Source organism: Carassius auratus, unplaced genomic scaffold, assembly GCF_003368295.1.
Source record: "Carassius auratus strain Wakin unplaced genomic scaffold, ASM336829v1 scaf_tig00216334, whole genome shotgun sequence".
NCBI classification, from domain to species: Eukaryota; Metazoa; Chordata; class Actinopteri; order Cypriniformes; family Cyprinidae; genus Carassius; species Carassius auratus.
This window is the reverse complement of record NW_020528516.1, coordinates 160,159-181,747: the sequence shown is the minus strand read 5'-3', so window position 1 is coordinate 181,747 and position 21,589 is coordinate 160,159. Positions and strand designations below refer to the sequence as shown.

The 21,589-nt window shown below is 36.6% G+C and overlaps 1 pseudogene; it reads right to left on the bottom strand.

Annotated features, from left to right (window-relative positions):
* Positions 1-1,559: 1,559 nt before the first annotated feature.
* On the bottom strand, positions 1,560-21,589 carry LOC113097623 (protein NLRC3-like; annotated as a pseudogene).

Sequence of the window (21,589 nt, the reverse complement as noted above, 5' to 3'; positions counted from 1 at the left end):
ATATAGGCTTTTAATAATCTTTCAGTGCGCAAACCCATGATAATATGAAACGCTTCAAAACAGAGCACACAAAGTGCGTATGCACATCGCGGGTGCAGAATGATGTGCTCAAAGCAACATGGAGTCACAGTGTGCTGCGCTGCTCAAGTGCGCATTTAAAAGTACGTGCATCCCCGCCCCAGGTGCAGCCCCGCCTCGACCTGCAGGCTGCAGCCGGTGCTTCTCCAAAACAGGCAGAAATGATATGCATTGTGAACATCAGACTTATAATCATTTTCGTTCCGTCTCGTCTCGTCAACGAAAACGTCTCGTCATGTTTTAGTCACATTAGAGCCAATTTTAGCTAGTCATCGTCGTGTTATCGTCAGAAAAAAAAGGTACGTCAACGAAATCATTTCGTTATCATCATCGTTGACGAAAACAACATTGTTGCAATCCATATAAAGCACCTGCGGCAATATTTCAATCATTAAACAGTGCGACAAAACATTATAAAACACTTAAAGTGTCTCTAATATATTTAAAACAGTAATATTCTCTATATTAATGATGCATAGTTCATATACGCAAACAGACGAGGCCAGAATATGAACACAATCCTCTTAATGGTTCAATGTTTTCCTTCTAAAAGTTTTCTATGGGAAACCATTTAATGTGACATTTAATGTTGCACATTGTGTTTATATTCTAGCTTCATCTGCTTGTCTGTACAAAATATACATAAGGTGTTTACTGAATTTCAACTTTTAATATACATGTTTTAAGTCAAGTCAAGTCGCCTTAATTTATATAGCGCTTTAAACTAAATACATTGCGTCAAAGCAACTGAACAACATTCATTAGGACATTAATTGTTTTATTTATTAATAAGTTAGTGTTTTCTGAGTCATTGTCTGCTGCAGTGATGAAGTTAATGATGTTGACTCGTCATCTCTGCAGTACAGTGACGCATCTTTAGAGAGAAAAACACCTTTCATACGATTACCTCACCAGAGAGTATCTGTTCAGTTTGAATTGGTTTGTTTAGACATTTCTAGCTCTTTACAGATATATGTGTCATGTCTGTGAGGCAATTTTTTATTTTAGTGAAGCGCTCCAGTTCACGGTGACAGAGACGGCAGAAAGCACATCCTGTTTGTTTTCTTGATTTTACAAAACCACAATGTTTAGTTAATATTGAGAGTGCACACAGATAAAAGTAGAATGATGTATTACACTGATCTGTGTGAGTAAAAATGATGACAGATTTTGTGTTGTTTCCACAGTTATCAGGAGAAACGTCAGAGATCTACTTCTGTGTGCTTACAGTTCTGAACAAACACTCAATAGTGCACTTTTATCCAGATTAACACTAGAGCGAGGGGCTGTGAAAAGCTGCAACAACTTACACGTTTTCATTTACAAATTATCATTTGAGTTTTTTCTAATCTTCTACTGTATTCATTTGAAGACCGAAATTCATACAGATGTGGGATGACATGAGAGTGAGAAATGACAGAATTTTAATGTTTGGGTAAATATATTATTGTTATAATACATAATTGTTTCACTGGAGCTTGATACTGAATATGATCTTACCTCAGTGTCTCCAGTTTACAGTGAGGATCCTTCAGTGCATCAGAGATCAGCTCACTCCTGTAACTCCTACTTTATTCAGAGTCAGATCCAGTTTTCTCAGCTGTGAGGAGTTTGATCTCAGGCTGAACTCAGAGCAGCACAACCTTCCATCTGTGACGCCACAATATCTCAACCTGCAGAACAACACACTCTTCACTCTTCAGATCAGCAGAAACAATCACACAAACACAGACTATGATATTTAAATGATGAATCGGTGTGTGTTACATCTCAGGAGGTTTATTATTATTTTGTCTCATGTCTAAGGGGATGTTAACACAACACCATTTTCAACTAAAAACAGGAAAACTTGTGTGCTTTGGTTGTTTATTTTCTTGACAATGTATTTACATTTTCTTTTTAAAAACAACAATTAATTAATGATCAATTACATATTTTAACAATGACATTTTATTGGTCTTATTAACTAGTAAAACTGCTCATTCTGAGGAAAGTCTGAAGCAAGTGTATTTGGTGGTTAGTTAATATGCACCTAACTGATCAACAATTAAAGGTAGCAAGCTAATGATTGGTATTATAAATAACAATCATTACAGAACAATTGCAGCGAGCAGCTGCTTAACACATTTAAGCCTTTTTATTGTTTGAGTCCCTTTTCAAAAGTTATTAAAAGTTGGCCAAATAAATTTTAAAAAACTACAAAATGTGTTGCTAGGTTCAATGTTTGAAAGAAAAGTTTCAAAGTGTTGTCTTAAAAAGATGCTAATTTGGGCAACATGAACACAAATTAAGAGTCTCTAATTAGATATTTGTGAGCTCATATGATGAAATATAAAGGGGCATATCATTACTAATTTGTGAAGCTCTTTCTGAAGCTGAATGTGAAGCAGAGTCTGCGTCTGTGTTTAAATGTCACAACTGCAGCCGGACACGTGGATGAGGCAGGCTATGAAAACATGACCAACTAAAGTAAGTCTCTAAATAATATTGATCCTCTTATTCTGACTCGATCATTATTGGCTCGTGTAGATGGACATCAGATTGATCTGATCAGAGGATGAGTTTGAGGGAGGTAAGACTTGTTAAACTGTACATCCTCAGCCAGACAGGTCTTCAGACAGTCAGAGGAAACGTCTCGGGAAAACCTGTCAAGTCTGTAATATTGCAGTGTTGCTGTGAAAAACGATTATGGGTTCTGTACTTTCAGATATGAAATTATATTTATTTATAATATTAAATATTTCACTATTTCGCCAACAAAATTATTCCAAACACAGCCACAAGCACAGTTTTGCATCTCTGAGCAGGAACATGATCGTGTTTCGTTCCTGAATGAATCAACCGTTAAATGATTCAGTTCAATCATAAAGACTCACTTATTAACAGTGATTTGGCTGTCACCTACTGGCGGATTTAATTTCACATTTCAACCTTTTTTTCATTGTTTTAAATCATTTTAAATATCAACATTATATGTTTTATATATCAAATAATTATTCGCATTTGTAAGTGCAGGTTAACTGCATTCAAGTCCTGCATTAAACAGTGTGTAAAATATATCAAAGTGTCACTTCAGATGCAGCTTCTGTGTTGATTTATTTGCTTGGTAACAGCCCAAATGTTTTATTCTAATTCACTGATTAAATTAAAGAATTTGACTCAAAAGATAATGGTCACTTTTAGAAAAAATGGCCTTATTAAAAAGTAAAAAAAAACAACAAAAAAAAAACAGTTTAAAGTTATTGGAAAAGATTACCTTTTATCAGTGTGAATAAAAAATAAAAAACCTGCACATGAGTCTGTTTCACAGTGTATGCCTAACAATGTTAATGTTCATGTTATGTATATAAAAGATATCAATAATTTTCCTTCCTATTGTTGCAATGTAGGAATATTGGTTAAGCAACACAAGTTTGTACAGTGCATTGTGTTGCACACTTCTTACACACAGCAGGCTTTCAAGAAAATAAATAAATAAATAAAATAAGTAATGGGGTCCTGTGCCTTAGTAAGGTTTGAGGTCTAACAACGCCCCTGAACACCAACTATATTGTTTTGCTTCAGAAGACACTGATTTATCAACTAGGGTCTTTGTGGATTATAGTTGTGTTGGTTTCTAGATGGTTTTTGAAGCCTAAACTCTGATCTTACCATCCATTTACATTAATTTTGGGTGAAGTGTCCCTTGTGTCCCTTGTCCCTAATGTAAATTATATGATGAAAGAACCTAATATATAATAGTTTTTAGTTGAAATTAATGTATGTTCTTACCTCAGTGTCTCCAGTTTACAGTGAGGATCCTTCAGTCCATCAGAGATCAGCTTCACTCCTGTATCTCCTACTTTATTCCATGTCAGATCCAGTTCTCTCAGCTGTGAGGAGTTTGATCTCAGAGCTGAACTCAGAGCAGAACAACCTTCAGCTGTGACGCCACAACCACACAACCTGCAGAATAACACACTCTTTGAACTTATTTGCATGTTTTTTGTGTGTGTGTTTTTATCCTCATTCCAAATGATCAGAGAAGAGGAAGCCAACAATAAAAAAGTAGAAAGTTCTAAATTATTACTATATTAAATAGTAGTAAAACGCATGTGAAGAGTAGTGTAGAGTCATCTGTAATATTCAGGAAATAATAGATATAAATGGATGTTTAAACTTTTTCGAAACATTTTTTTTAGCTATTTGTCTCTTTATTCCAAATAATTAGGAAATATAATAAAAAAAAAACTATCAAACAAACAACTGGAAAACAAGAAAAAGTAGTAAATTATTATTACACTATGCCATGCCAAAATGCATGCATCAATTTTTTTGGTCAGTTGTCCAGCTATCAGTCCAATCAGGTGTCTAGGTGACACAGTTTATAGTCATAGAGAGTATGATACCTCTCATTGCACAGCACACAGACCTGCTCCACACTGACTGCACCTGTACTGTCTGCTGGTGGCTCTTACAGCCTGTGTGATCAGAAACAGATCTACTCTGGAGACTATGACCATGTTCACCCCTGCCACCCTCATCCCCGCTGGGCAAAGGGATGAAACTATCACTTGTTTCTTCTTGTTTGGAATACAATTGAGATATTACACCATATTAGGAACTACAGTCTATTTTATTAAGTATGACGTCTTGTCGCAATTTTGTGGCTTTGGCGCTTAGAGGGTTAAAATTAATACTACCACTGACAATAGAGAAAAGAAAAACAGCGTTTCAACACACACACACATCTGAAGATTACACTCAGTGCTACTTACTTTAATGATCTGGAGGCTTCAACGACAGGCAAGAGCTTCAGAAGAAGTTGATCAGGTGTCATGTGGTTTGGGTTTTGGGCTCTGCTTATGTATTTACTCAAATCAAATGTATCCAACTGCTCTGAGGTCAACAAAACAAAGACAACAGCTGACCACTGTGACGAGGACAGTTTGGCTCCTGACAGACCTCCAGATCTGAGATACTTCTGGACTTCACTGACGAGAGACTGGTCACCGAGTTCATTTAAACAGTGGAACAGATTGATGGATTTCTCTGGTGAGCGATTCAGTTTTATTCTTGTTTTAATGTACTCAACTGTTTTCTCCTCACTGAACGGGATGTTTACAATGCGTGTCAGAAGACCTTTCAGAAGCGTCTGACTGGACTCCAGCGAGAGACCCAGAAGAAATCGGAGGAAAAGGTCCAGATGTCCGTTCTTACTCTTTAAAGCCTTGTCCACGGCTCTCTGATGCAGGTCAGATATTGTGTGACATGTGAACTCGTGTGAATATTTTGAGCTGAGGTTTTCATTGAGCACATCTCTCTTGTCCAGCAGGAATGAAAGCAGCACATATAGAGCTGCGAGATGCTCCTGAATGCTCAGATGAACAAAGCAGAAGACTTTCCCCTGATACAAGCCCAACTCCTCTCTGAAGATCTGAGTGCACAATCCTGAGTAAACTGATGCTTCAGTCGCATCAATGCCACACTCGCTCAGGTCTTCCTCATAGAAGATCAGGTTTCCTTTCACAAGCTGCTGGAAAGACAGTTTCCCCAGTTTGAGGATCATGTCTTCATCCTTCACGTTCTTCTCATAGTCCTTCTCGTGTTTGATGTTGGTCTGAATGATCAGGAAGTGTGTGTACATTTGAGTGAGAGTCTTGGGAATCTCTCCAGTCTCTGCTTCACTCATCATCTTCTCCAGAACAGTGGCTGAGATCCAGCAGAAGACAGGGATGTGGCACATGATGAAGAGGCTCCTTGATGACTTCAGGTGTGAAATGATCCTCTCGGCCAGACTCCGATCACTGATTCTCTTCCTGAAGTATTCCTCCTTCTGTGGATCACTGAAGCCTCGTACCTCTGTCACTCGATGGACACACTCAGAGGGGATGAGATCAGCTGCTGCTGGTCTGGAGGTGATCCAGATGAGAGCAGAGGGAAGCAGATTCCCCTCAATCAGGTTCATCAGCAGCACGTCCACTGAAGCTGATTCACTTACATCACACAACCTCACACTGCTCTGAAAATCCAGAGACAGACGACACTCATCCAGACCATCAAAAACAAAGACAACTTTATATTCACCACTGAATGGTTTCATTTCTTTGGTTTCAGGAAAGAAAATATGCATTAAATCCAAAAGACTGAGTGATTTGTCCTTCATCAGGTTGATCTCTCTGAAAGGAAGTGGAAATATGAGCTGGACGTCCTGATTCTCTTTCTCTTCAGCCCAGTCCAGGATGAACTTCTGCACAGAGACTGTTTTTCCAATGCCAGCGACTCCCTTTGTCAGCACAGTTCTGATGGCTTTGTCTTGTCCAGGTAAAGGTCTGAAGATGTCTCTGCATTTGATCGGCATGTCCTCTGTTGCTGCTCTCCTGGACTGTGTCTCAATCTGTCTCACCTCGTGCTCATTATTGATCTCTCCGCTCTCACTCTCTGTGATGTACAGCTCTGTGTAGATCTCATTCAGCAGTGTTGGGATTCCCTGCCTCACTGTTCCCTCACACAGACACTCAAACTTCCTCCGCAGATTTGATCTGAATAACTTGAGGGGTTCACGTTGAGGGCCATGCCTGTAAGATTAAAAAAATAAAAAAATAATTAGAATTTGTATATTTATAGTACATAATAGAAGTCAACCGATATTGGATTTTGCCAATACCGATAGCTAGGTTAGACCACACTGGCTGATATCGATTAATTAAAGAGCCAGTAAGATGAAAATTCTAAGCTTCCTTTCACTGTTTATTAGTGCTGTACATTAGGTTTAAATCCATCCAAGGTTAAAAAACATTGTCATTTTGTCAAAATATCATTTTAAAATTTCTCACCTTTCGGTAGCATACTGTGTTCTGATTGGTCAACTAACATAGTCAGTGATAACTATGCGTTAGCATCTGTTTGGGGGTGAATTATGTCTTATTCCTCTCATCGCGAAGCAAACAGTAATATAAAAAAACTTGAACAGTCTCGCTGCTTTTTCTTCTGTGTGGGTGTATTCAAGCTGCGCGCTTCAGTTTGAATCTGAATAGCGCGTTCAGCGAGAGGGCGTGGTCACATTAGATATAATCAAGGGAGACATGAAAAACAGACATCGCGTTGTTTTCATATGGATTACTTTATCACAGAATATCTGTTTTCAGCAGCACTTGTTTAGTTTTAAAGTAGACATGTCAAGCTTTCTATAGATATCTCTCTCATGTCTCTTCGTTGAGAATTCACGGAGTTACATTTCATTTTAATGACGTGTTTATAAATGAAGATGAGCGCAGAGAAAGGCTGCAGACAGCACACATACTGATAAGACGCTCGGGAGAAAACAAACACATAACTTCATAATCATACTTCGCGTTGTGATTTGGAGATGCTTGTTGGTCTAAATAAAGTTGGTAATGAACCCTCTTTTATGGCCAAACGTTTTGAAAATCCCGCCTTGTACTCACTGAGATTAGAAAAGCAGTCATCAGTGAAATGTTGTGAACACAACAAAAGGGATTTGTTGTACTGCTCTGTTATTGTGGTGAAAATGAATTTTAGCCATTGGTTCTTCTGATCTTCATTCTTTGGCAGTGAAAATAAAGCAAACTTGCCTTTACAATTAAAAACACACTGTCTCCTCGACATGATGCTCTCACACCAAACAGAGCGTCTGTGTGTGTGTGTGTGGGGGGGGGGGGGGGGGGGGAGGTCAGAGTTCCGTTTCTCTCAAGACGGTAGGCGGAGATTATTATGCAAAGTGTTCCTAGTGACGTACATAGAGATGGGCAAAAGATTTGAAATCTATAACGACTCGTTTCAGTGATTCGGAGTCGACTCCTTACTTTAGAAGCCAATAACTTTATAAATCGTGTACTTTTTGGTTTAATTACTTTGCACATTGTTTACACTGATGGACAGCTACATCATACACTGTAATACAGGTCATTTTTGATTTCCCATCTGTGTGGCTCTTTAATAGTTAGTTTTTAAAATGGAAACTGAACAAAAACTAAAATAGTGCTTTTAAAAAAATCAGTACTGAAACATACTAGTAGTAGAAGTAGTATTAATAATAAAAGTTATAATAATAATAATAATAATAGTAAATTTCCACACTCTAATAGGGCCCTATGAAATCTGTAATTTTTCTCCTAAATTCCGTTATTTTCGTTTTAATTTTTCTGGATTCTGTTTTTTTTTTCAATTTAAAATTTTCTCCACTCCTTTTTAATAGTTAAATTTAAGTTTATTAATCATAAAGTCGAATTAATTAAAATCATGAAACTTATATTTTCACTTGATTTAATAAAAGTTTAACAAAAATTACATGTTTAGGGGCTCTATGAAAGGTTTTATTTTTTATTGTTACCAAATTCTGTGTTTTAACATGTGAAATTATTTGAATGCATAAACTTAATTTGTTAATTTTTTTCTTAAATAAGTCTTATGATTTTTCAACTCAAAAATTCTGTGTATTTAAGTTTTTTTTGTTATCAAATCAAGGCATGGAACATTCATTTAATTTATCTTTTAATTACTGGAAATTAAGAAATTAAACTTTTTTTTTCGTATCGCAGAAAACAAAGGGCCCTACAATTATACCAGCACTATGTATACGCTCACACTTGAACTGCTTCTGTTATTGAACACTCAAGTGATCATCTAATCAAAATAAAAGAGCAGCGCTGGGTCTAGGAGAACTCACTGGTATCACACACACTATGGACGTCTAAAAGAGTTTAATCACCAAACGGACACAAATTTACTTGAATGAAAACAATGAGGCACAGATACATTTTAAATTCAGTGTTTAAAAAACGGAGCAAACGGAAAGAGCAGTCTATATTATAGCTCTAGAAATAAGACTCCATTAGAGCCACAGAAAGACAAACGTTTCGATGAAAATGCTCAATATAAAATTCATAATGTACATTAATAACGATTCGGGGCGAATATAATGTAATTTTATGGAAATCTATGTGAATGGCGCTTTGTGGCAGGACAGAATTTTCTGTCAGCTGCATTTAAATCCGTTTCTGAAGTTTCTCGCTCTCTTCGGTGTGCAGCATCACTTGTCTGTCAGTGATTTCTGTCAGTGATTTCAGCCACTAGAGGCCGCTCTCACACTGTATAATGAAAACAGACCCTTCTCAGCCGCTCCAGCAATGGAAGCAATCCGCAAAACTATTGGCATGGATTTTTGCCAATAACCGATGCTCAACCAAATAGAAATATAGCAAGATTAAGTATAAGTGCCAGGGTCCAACACCAGAAAAATGAGCCCGAAAGGACAGGATCCTGACCCTATGCTCCAAATACAACACCCACAAAACACTCACAGAATCAAAACCAACACAAAACTAAAAGAAAGCATAAACGTGTGAAAGGATATTTTGTTCAAATGTTTAATATATCTGCTGTTCATATGTTCATTTATTAGTGTGTTATATGATTAGAACGTTGTCCCGGTTTTAAAATAAAGCACAGCAATGATATTTGAGAGTGTATTTTCCCTTTTCAGTAAAAGTATCGAAAAAGTATTGAAATCGCAATTCTTGACTAGGTATCTGTATCGAAACAATAATTTTGGTATCGTGACAACACTAGTATAAAATGGGACAGCAACCTTTATATCAAACATTTTTAAATCACCCACAGCTGAGCAACGCGAGAGGGTTATCTGCGCCAGAGCGCGTGAAGTGAATGTGATGAACAGTCATTTTCAGATGCAATGGAAAAAAATAGCCTAGATTAGGCCCATGCAGACTCTGCTCTCAAGTATATAATACTTATAATTACTGTTAACCCGGAGTAACAAATTTTAACGGATTAATCGCCTTTTTTCATTTGCTGCATGTTTTCTTTCTTTCTTTATTTTTGAACACACTAAAAAATAAATTAAGTTTGTGAGAGAAAAAAAATATATGAGTCGTGTATAGGTTTCATTTTGATGTATTAATCACCTACTTTCGTTTGCTGCATGTTTTTTTTTTTATATAATGTATAAATTGCATTTTATTACACTTAGAAATGATGGCTGGCCTAATAATGTTATCATGTACAAACAGGATATATTTAATTCCCTTCACTTTAGGCAAGGCAAGGCAAGTTTATTTATATAGCACATTTCATACACAATGGTAATTCAAAGTGCTTTACATGAAAGAAATGAATAATCATGAAAAATAAGAAAAAAATAAAACAAGCAATTTTAAAACTTTTAAAATGATTAAAACGTTTACTTAAAATCAATTTAAAAACAGTTAGAAAATAATTTTATATAAAATAAAACAGTGACAATATAGTGCAATCAGTTCGGACATAGCACAGTGCTCATTCAATAAATGCACAACTAAACAGATGGGTTTTGAGTCTAGATTTAAATGTGACTAGTGTTTTAGCACATCTGATCTCTTCTGGAAGCTGATTCCATCTGCAGGCGGCATAGTAACTAAAGGCAGACTCCCCTTGTTTTGTGTGAACCCTTGGTATTTCTGACTTGATCCTAGTGATCTGAGTGCTCGGTTAGGTTTATATTCAGTGAGCATATCTGAAATATATTTGGGTCCTATGTCATGTAGTGACTTATATACGAGTAAAAGTATTTTAAAATCAATCCTAAATGTAACTGGAAGCCAGTGTAAGGACCTGAGGACTGGTGTGATATGCTCAGATTTTCTGGTTCTAGTCAGAATCCTGGCAGCAGCGTCTAATGGTCTTTTTGGGAAGGCCAGTGAGGAGCCCATTACAATAGTCCACCCTGCTGGTGATAAAGGCATGAACTAGTTTCTCCAAGTCTTGACTGGAAACAAAACATCTAATTCTTGCTATGTTTTTTTAAATGATAGTATGCTGATTTAGTTACTGCTTTGACATGACTACTGAAACTAAGGTCTGTCTCCAGAATCACACCAAGATTCCTGACTTGATTTTTAGTTGTTTGACCCCTAGAGTCAAGGTATGCATTCACCTTGAGAACTTCATCTTTGTTTCCAAATGTAATGACTTCAGTTTTTTCCTTGTTTAACTGAAGAAAGTTCTGGCACATCCAACTAATTTCATCAATGCATTTGCAGAGGGAGTCAATGGGGCTGTAGTCATTTGGAGATAAGGCTAGGTAAATCTGGGTATCATCAGCATAGCTGTGACAGGCAATTTGGTTCTTTCTCATAATTTTACTTAGTGGAAGCAAATACAGGCTAAACAAGAGCGGTGCAAGGATTGAGCCTTGTGGGACTCCACATGTCATGGACGTCCATTTAGACTTATGCTCTCCTATTCTCACATAATAGCCTCTCCCTTCTAAGTATGATCTGAACCATTTGAGTACCATCCCAGAAAGCCCGACCCAGTTTTCCAGTCTCTCTAGTAGTATGTTATGATCGACAGTGTCAAACGCAGCACTGAGATCTAGCAACACCAGCACCGATATTTTGCCAGAGTCACAATTTAAGCGAATATCATTTATTATCTTAATGAGTGCTGTCTCTGTGCTGTGATGCGGTCGGAAACCAGATTGAAAATTGTCCAGGTATCCATTTGAGTATTTGTTCATCTGATTAAAAACTACCTTTTCTATAATTTTGCCTATAAAAGGAAGATTAGATATTGGTCTGAAATTGCTCAAAATTGTGTTATCAAGATTGGTCTTTTTCAGGAGGGGCTTAACAACTGCAGTTTTTAGGGAGTTTGGAAATGTCCCAGAAAGAAGTGAGGTGTTCACCACTTCTAAGAGATCTGCTTTTAAGCAGTCAAGCACACTTTTGAAAAAAGATGTGGGAAGTGTGTCAAGACAGCAGGTTGATGATTTTAGGTGCTGCACTATGTCTTCCAGAATTTTGCTATCAATTGTTTCAAAAATAGACATAGTATCTTTTTGATATTGTGGCCGAATCTGTCTGCCCTCTGCATTACTTGAAGATGTGCTAATCGCCTTCCTGATATTGATGATCTTCTCAGAAAAGAAGGAAGCAAACTCATTGCATTTGCTGTCTGATAGCATTTCACTGGGAATCTGACTTGGGGGGTTTGTCAGTTTCTCAACAGTGGCAAAAAAAGTATGAGTGTTATTTAAGTTACTGTTTATAAGGTTTGAAAAGAAATTCTGTCTAGCTGTGGCTAGTTTCACATTAAAAGCATGAAGGCTCTCTTTATAGATGCTATAGTGAATTTCAAGTTTTGTCTTCCGCCACATCCTCTCTGCTTTTCTGCATTGTCTTTTCATAGTCTGAACTGCTGTTGATCTTCTCCAAACTGATTTCTGTCTGTTTGTTTTCTTACTGACTATTATTGGAGCAATATCATCAATAACATTCTTAACTTTTGAGTTGAAGGAATCAAGGAGAATATCAACAGAGTCTGCAGAAATGCTTGGTGTTAAAGATATAGCCTCCGTAAATAGTACCCTTGTGTTCTCGTTTATGCATCTCTTTCTGACAGAGACAGATCTAGATTCAGTGGTAGCAGAGATCAGTATATCAAAGAAAATACAGAAGTGATCAGATGGATGAATGGATGAAATGGATGAAATTCATCACAATGGATGAAAACAAATCCTTTAAATTTAACAAATATATCATAACAAAACAAGAATTAAAAATATAGAATTCTAATGGATAAATATAATTGCAGTATATAATAATATACGCTTAGCTATAAACAAACAAAAAATAATAATTTAAAGCTAAGCATAAGGTAAGGTTGGGCTTTCTCATTCTCTCACTCGGGAGAAATCCGTTTCCATATTCGTGATGTTGCCAATTTGAAGCTTAAGTATTATTTGTGATGTAAAATAGGCTTTTGTTGTTCACGCGTGTTTCAGCATCGATGGAAAAAAATCTTAATTAACAATATGTGGAGTAATTGGACCACTGCTAATGCTGAATGTCTGCTGAACGCCTGCTGTTTCCAGTGAATATGTGCGCGAGGCACCAGCGCGATCAAACAGCTGAAACAGAAAATACTCAATTTTTGGTCATACATAAGGCATAATTCAAGAATGCAAAGTGTTAGTAGTTTAAAAAAAAATCAAGAATAAAATTATTGCTAAATGCTGGACCGTTCCCATTTTGCTCTGCATATGGAACCTGAAGATTTTTTTTTAAACCAAGAATGAACCAAAATGAAAACATTTCGTTTTTTATTCACACATATATATATATATATATATATATATATATATATATATATATATATATATATATATATATATATATATATATATATATATATATACACACATATATATATATATATATATATATATTTTTTTTTTTTTTATTTATACACACATAAATACATACATGGGCCTTATATTTATTTACTGTTTAATAACAATAGCATGCATATGATCCTTTGTGTAAAGGTCTTTTAATTTTTGATGACTAGACTGTAGACTAAGACTATCTTATGTTTTAAAATTAACTCACTGTAAAAGTTTGAATATTTTTAAAGACGTTACAATGTTATATCATAATGTTATTGTTGTTTTACTATTTCCTTTTATATAATTTTACAATTACATTAATTTCACAATATGTCCCTATGCACCACCTGGTGGTAGTTTCGCGAATGATTTTAACATGCGACTGAATTACAGTTACCGCCGCGGCACCGAAGCAGCCGTACACGCGGTGGTAAAGCCCAATTAGGCTGTCTACCTACTGTATCTAAACCAACAACATGTTAGATCCTGTACCCACTAAATTACTGAAAGAGTTGTTACCTGTAGCTGAAGAACCGCTTCTCAATATCATTAACTCATTGTTATCTTTAGGTCACGTCCCAAAACCATTCAAGCTGGTGGTTATTAAGCCTCTTATTAAGAAACCAAAACTAGATCCTAGTGAACTGGCAAATTATAGGCCTATTCCAAATCTTCCATTTACTGTATGTCTAAAATCTTAAAAAATGTTGTGTCTGCAATTGAGCTCCTTCCTGCACAAAAATGATCTGTATGAAGAATTTCAGTCAGGTTTCAGGCCCCACCACAGCACAGAAACTGCATGCAGAGCGTCTGAACTGAACTGATTCTTTTGGTGATTGATTCTGAACTGATTCTGTGCTATGAGCCCCGGTAAACCCAAGGCTTGAATCAACGGCAATAAACGCCAATGATGTCATTACGTCGAGCACAAAAGAACCGGTGAACCGTTTTCTTCAACCAGTTTATTGAATCAAACGGTCCGAAAGAACCACCTGGTGATCCGAAAACCGATGCATCCAGTTCTTGACCCATGAACGAGTCAGTCTATTGTTCGTTATCTGGCTCGGCTCGGTGTTCATCTTCAGTTCTCTCTTCACAGCAGTTCAGTCAGTGTACTGTTTGAGTAAATTACTCAAGGTTATTTTGTTTGTTTGAACTGAGTATGGCTGTCAAAATTGCTCAAAAATGACGTTCGAATATTCCCTCTAAAAAAAAAAACGATTATTCGAACATCTGGTTGTGCATGTTGTCAATGACGCGCAGTACGTCAATAACAGGACAAAATAATACAAAGAGACATAACTATTTGTATAGGTAGTCTATTTAAGTTTAAACATTTATGACAACGTATTACCTACACAAAAACAAGGAAATCAACTAATGGCCAAGACTGCAGACCTCACATTCTCTCACCCTCACGTTCTCTGTGCATAATGGTTTAAATGAACGCATCAACTTTCAGCAGTGATGCTGTGCCAGACAGTGCGACTCCTGTGACCGGTCCTTGAACCCTCAGGAGCGCTAGCGCACCCACTCGCAAAGCAGACAACCAAGTTTTTTTTCTCCACATTTTTTTCTTTTATTCTAATATTTTTCACCTTCGAAATTAGTTTTTTTTAAACTATTGGAATACAAAATCGAATTTAAAATATTCATTGACAGCCCAAACTCAGAGGGAGTGTCAGCCACATTAAAAAAAGTTAACAGCTTAAGTCATTTGTGGATTAATGCGTATTGGAGACGAGAACAGTTTAAAACCATTCAGTTTGATTTGGTTACTGGTTCAAAAATATCCGGTTACATCGAATGATTCGTTCTCGAACCGGATATCACAAACTGCTTTGTTTTGAACTCTCTCACAACAGACACGGATGAGAAGACAATGCTGAATAAAGTCATAGTTTTTGCAATTTTTGGACCAAAATTTATTTTCGATGCTTCAAAATATTCTAACTGACCCTCTGATGTCACATGGACTACTTTGTACTTCTTACCTTTCTGGACATGGACAGTATACCGTTCACACAGCTTCAATGGAGGGACTGAGAGCTCTCGGACTAAATCTAAAATATCTTAAACTGTGTTCTGAAGATAAACGGAGGTCTCACGGGTTTGGAACAACATGAGGGTGAGTCATTAATGACATAATTTAGATTTTTGGGTGAACTATCACTTTAAGTTCCGTATCAGTTACAAATTATCATTACTTACCTATAAGGCCCTAAATCATTGGTCTCAAACTCAATTCCTGGAGGGCCACAGGTCTGCACAGTTTTGCTCATACCCTAATCAAACACACCTGATCCAGCTAATCATGGTCTTCAGGATTACTAGAAACTTCCAAGCAGGTGTGATTTGGAGCTGGTTGGAGCTAAACTCTGCAGAGCTGTGGCCCTCCAGGAATTGAGTTTGAGACCACTGCCCTAAATGGTTTAGCTCCTGCGTACATAACTAGCCTTATAGACGGTTTCAACGGCATCATCATAAACAAACGTTAATGCGCGTGAGCGCTTTTGTGGACCTAACTTAACTTCCGGTAGACTCCAAATAGAATAAGAACAGCCAAGTCCCTCTAGAGCAGATATTTTTTGATAACAAACAAAAGTGTTTTCTGTGTGGATAAGGCGGACTTAATGAAAATGCTAATTCATTATTTGCCAGCAGGAGATGTTTTAAAGCATAGACATAAAGCGCGAGAAATAGAGGTTTCCCCAGTAACAGCTGTAAACGAAGCAAAGCTGGTACGCTCATACGCTGCTTTATCAGGCATATAACATGCAAGTCTTCCTTCAAAAATACAGCGACATAAAAACACCCGTGACTCGTTTTGATATTTAAACATAAATGTAAGGAATTATTATTAAACGTGCAGTACGTTACGTAATGTTACGTTACTCATGTTTATTTAACGAAGCCTTTTTGAAAATCGATCAGTTTTAAAATTGTGGCGAGTCTCCAAAAACAAATAAATGTATGGGAAACACATCCCGCAGCACAACCACCTAAACCCAACTTCAGTCTACTCATCACCTTGGCTTTAACTGCGTTTGTAGATGGCACTGCAGCCAGACCGATATACACAACACAGACCGGAAGTTAACTTAGGTCCAGGCGCGTGCGCCCGATGAAACCGTCTATACCACGTAACAATCCAGAATCAACAAACAGAACTAACACATATTGCTACAAGTGAGACTGCATCATATAATAATTGCTGTTAATAATGTTCATCATCTGGCTGACTACGTCTTGTATTAATTTTTCTGAAAAATCCTGTCATATGTGCACAAACTGACAGCCACCACTTATAAGCTTCTACTAAATATTGTTGAAATTTAATTTTCTGTAAAGTTGCTTTGTAATGATTTGTATCGTAAAAATGGCTATACACATTGAATTTAATATTGGAGCTGTTATTTAAGGCCTTCATTCTGAAATGCACTGCATATAGGCATTGAAAACCCATTATAGCATTACATTTGACAGATGTAATAAGATAAACACTTTGTACATTGTTTACCTAGACTTTTCAGTGTGTCCACTAAGCTTAAGTGGATGATCCATTGACCAGTCGCTCTTCATGGACACACAGCTGGGTTCTGGAGGATCTGGTCTGTGAAGTGAATGTGAACAAAACAAATGCATTTAATTCACATACTCTTTTATTAATGACTTTTGTCAGATTCAGGTGACTATATTATCCCATTATTATGTATTTTATGTAATATGTATTAAAATGCTATTGGAGATTTTACAGCAAGTACACATCCACATATCAAAGCTGTTAATTAAGATCTTGCAATTAATATCTCCTGAAATGCACTACATACAGTGCAGGCACTGAACAATTATGTCTTTGTTTCAACACAGATGTAACAGGACAAAAAGTTTAATACAGTGTTTACCTAAACCCAAGATCAGTATATCCTCTAAGCTTAAGTGGATGATCCATTGACCAGTCGCTCTTCATGGACACACAGCTGGGTTCTGGTCTGTGCATTGAAGATAAACACAACAATGTTATCCACACACACACACACACACACACACACACACACACACGTTACACCTATGTTCGATCATTTCTGGTCTGAGACCTTAATTTTAAAGTTTTTCAGCTTCCAGTGCATCTTATTTCCTGTTTGCAGCCTTTATTTTCTGTTTTTCATGGGTTTCATTGTGTTCTCACTTATTTCCGTATAAACTCATTGGCTTCTAAAGTAAGGAGTCGACTCTGAATCGCTGAAACGAGTCGTTATAGATTTCAAATCTTTTCCCCATCTCTATGTACATCTCTAGAAACACTTTGCATAATAATCTCTGCCTACCGTCTTCAGAGAAACGAAACTCTGACCTGCCCCCCCCCCCCACACACACACACAGACGCTCTGTTTGGTGTGATAGCATCATGTCGAGGAGACGGTGTGTTTTTAATTGTAAAGGCAAGTTTGTTTTATTTTCACTGCCAAAGAATGAAGATCAGAAGAACCAATGGCTAAAATTCATTTTCACCACAATACCAGAGCAGTACAACAAATCCCTTTTGTTGTGTTCACAACATTTCACTGATGACTGCTTTTCTAATCTCAGTGAGTACAAGGCGGGATTTTCAAAGCGTTTGGCCATAAAAGATGGTTCATTACCAACTTTATTTAGACCAACGAGCATCTCCAAATCACAACGCGAAGTATGATTATGAAGTTATGTGTTTGTTTTCTCCCGAGCGTCGTATCAGTATGTGTGCTGTCTGCAGCCTTTCTCTGCGCTCATCTTCATTTATAAACACGTCATTAAAATGAAATGTAACTCCGTGAATTCTCAACGAAGAGACATGAGAGAGATATCTATAGAAAGCTTGACATGTCTACTTTAGAACTAAACAAGTGCTGCTGAAAACAGATATTCTGTGATAAAGTAATCCATATGAAAACAACACAATGTCTGTTTTTCATGTCTCCCTTGATTATATCTAATGTGACCACGCCCTCTCGCTGAACGCGCTATTCAGATTCAAACTGAAGCGCGCAGCTTGAATACACCCACACAGAAGAAAAAGCAGCGAGACTGTTCAAGTTTTTTTATATTACTGTTTGCTTCGCGATGAGAGGAATAAGACATAATTCACCCCAAACAGATGCTAACGCATAGTTTACCGTGGAGGTGTGTGCGGAACAACCAATCAAAACTGACTATGTTAGTTGACCAATCAGAACACAGTATGCTACCGAAAGTTTGGGGATCTCTGAGAATTGAGGTAATTTTAAAATGATATTTTGACAAAATGACAATGTTTTTTAACCTTGGATGGATTTAAACCTAATGTACAGCACTAATAAACAGTGATAGGAAGCTTAGAATTTTCATCTTACTGGCTCTTTAATTGAATGTCACCCGGAGTATTTATTATCCTCCTCAGTTTAATCAGATCATTGTTGTTTATTGTCTTTGTGTAACTGCAAAGTCATTTATGCTGCATTTGTGTGCTCCCTTGCCTGTCGGGTTCCCTCATTTATTGAAATAAATTCTGCAAAGATCTCCATCTCTACTCACCCTTCATTTTCCCTTCTAATTAACTAATTCAATTATTCCATTAATATGTGATCTATTGTTGAATACATGATAGTAAGTACAGCTTTTATAGCATACACAACCATTTATCAGAGTTATTAATCATTGTATTTTAATATATTTAATATATTGAATAAAAGGCACAGAAAAAAAGTAATTTCAACACAGAAGATAAAGACAAATGGTTTAGTACATTGTTTACCTAGACTTTTCAGTGTGTCCACTAAGCTTAAGTGGATGATCCATTGACCAGTCGCTCTTCATGGACACACAGCTGGGTTCTGGAGGATCTGGTCTGTGAAGTGAATGTGAACAAAACAAATGCATTTAATTCACATACTCTTTTATTAATGACTTTTGTCAGATTCAGGTGACTATATTATCCCATTATTATGTATTTTATGTAATATGTATTAAAATGCTATTGGAGATTTTACAGCAAGTACACATCCACATATCAAAGCTGTTAATTAAGATCTTGCAATTAATATCTCCTGAAATGCACTACATACAGTGCAGGCACTGAACAATTATGTCTTTGTTTCAACACAGATGTAACAGGACAAAAAGTTTAATACAGTGTTTACCTAAACCCAAGATCAGTATATCCTCTAAGCTTAAGTGGATGATCCATTGACCAGTCGCTCTTCATGGACACACAGCTGGGTTCTGGTCTGTGCATTGAAGATAAACACAACAATGTTATCCACACACACACACACACACACACACACACGTTACACCTATGTTCGATCATTTCTGGTCTGAGACCTTAATTTTAAAGTTTTTCAGCTTCCAGTGCATCTTATTTCCTGTTTGCAGCCTTTATTTTCTGTTTTTCATGGGTTCCATTGTGTTCTCACTTATTTCCGTATAAACTCATTTGGTTGTTCACCGGGGTCATGTTTAATTGAATGTCACCCTGAGTATTTATTATCCTCCTCAGTTTAATCAGATCATTGTTGTTTATTGTCTTTGTGTAACTGCAAAGTCATTTATGCTGCATTTGTGTGCCCCCTTGCCTGTCGGGTTCCCTCATTTATTGAAATAAATTCTGCAAAGATCCCCATCTCTACTCACCCTTCATTTTCCCTTCTAATTAACTAATTCAATTATTCCATTTATATGTGATCTATTGTTGAATACATGATAGTAAGTACAGCTTTTATAGCATACACAACAATTTATCAGAGTTATTAATTATTGTATTTTAATATATTTAATATATTGAATAAAAGGCACAGAAAAAAAGTAATTTCAACACAGAAGATAAAGACAAATGGTTTAGTACATTGTTTACCTAGACTTTTCAGTGTGTCCACTAAGCTTAAGTGGATGATCCATTGACCAGTCGCTCTTCATGGACACACAGCTGGGTTCTGGAGGATCTGGTCTGTGAAGTGAATGTGAACAAAACAAATGCATTTAATTCACATACTCTTTTATTAATGACTTTTGTCTGATTCAGGTGACTATATTATCCCATTAATGTGTACAAAACAGTGATGTGACATACAGCCAAGTATGGTAACCCATACTCAGAATTCATGTTCTGCATTTAACCCATCCAAAGTGCACACACACAGCAGTGAACACACACAAAGCAGTGAATATATATATATATATATAATTTTAATCTAAAATTAGGATTTTTATCAGGCACCTATATTTATGTTCAGTTATTTCACTTTAATAGCCTGGAAAAGGACCTGCATATCTGCATATTGCCATTAAAGTAAAATGACTTAACCTAAGCAAAGGAGCTTGATAAAAATCCAAATTTTAGATGAAAATTTCAGATGGCACTTAGAGGCTTTTGTATCTGAACTCTTCATATATATATATATATATATATATATATATAAACACTTTTAAATACAGAGTGTTTCCCATTTTTATTTGTTCTGTCCCTTCAGAAACTCTCACATGTGATTTAAATGCGTTTCTGATTAACTTTCTTTAATATTTTTGCCGGTAAGGTTTGTTTTTTATTAGCTTCCAAATATAATAAAATATATTTGTACTCTTTTCCAGAATTGCTGTAATTTGTGCCAACTCTTCTACGTGGCAAGTTTTGAGGTATAAAGTGAAATCAAAAGCTTATCCAGTAAACATCGTCGTCACACGGCACCACACAAATGTTACTCCTGTAACGTTACTTGGAGCCAAAAACAGTTTACGCCATAAAACGTGCTGCTAATCTGCAAGAGGAAACCAACTTCTTTCGAAACCTCTGTAAATCCGTAAATTTCCGAAAGCAAATCGAACTATTCGCAGATTAACATCAACGCCTGTCTAGGCCTGAATCTTTTCTAGGAAATAACGTTAGCTACGTCGTTTCGTCGTTGTGTTTGTAAAACACGCACCTGTGTAGAAACATATCTGTGGATAGTTTCTCATGATCCGGATTTCCATCTGGTTCCATTAAAAAAAACTGTGTAAAGAGGTTTCCGTTTTCATTAAAATCCGATTATAAACCGATGGATTCTACTTTCACTTTGATGAACCCAAAGGGGAGGAGCTGTGTGTGGATGGGGCTTCCGCAAAGTAAGTTATTTTTTCCGGTTTTATGAGGACAGTTTAACCAGCACGTTAGAGGTGACAAAAAGAAACCCGTCAATGGCCCACAGGCGATCCACTTTCTTGTACATTTGTGCGTCGAACCTCTTTAAAAGATGCACATATGTTTTTCAGTAAAAACCATTTGACAGTATAAGAAAAAACAACAGAAACTGAAAAAAATGCAGCGTCTTCTTCCTCTTCTTTAATGGCGCA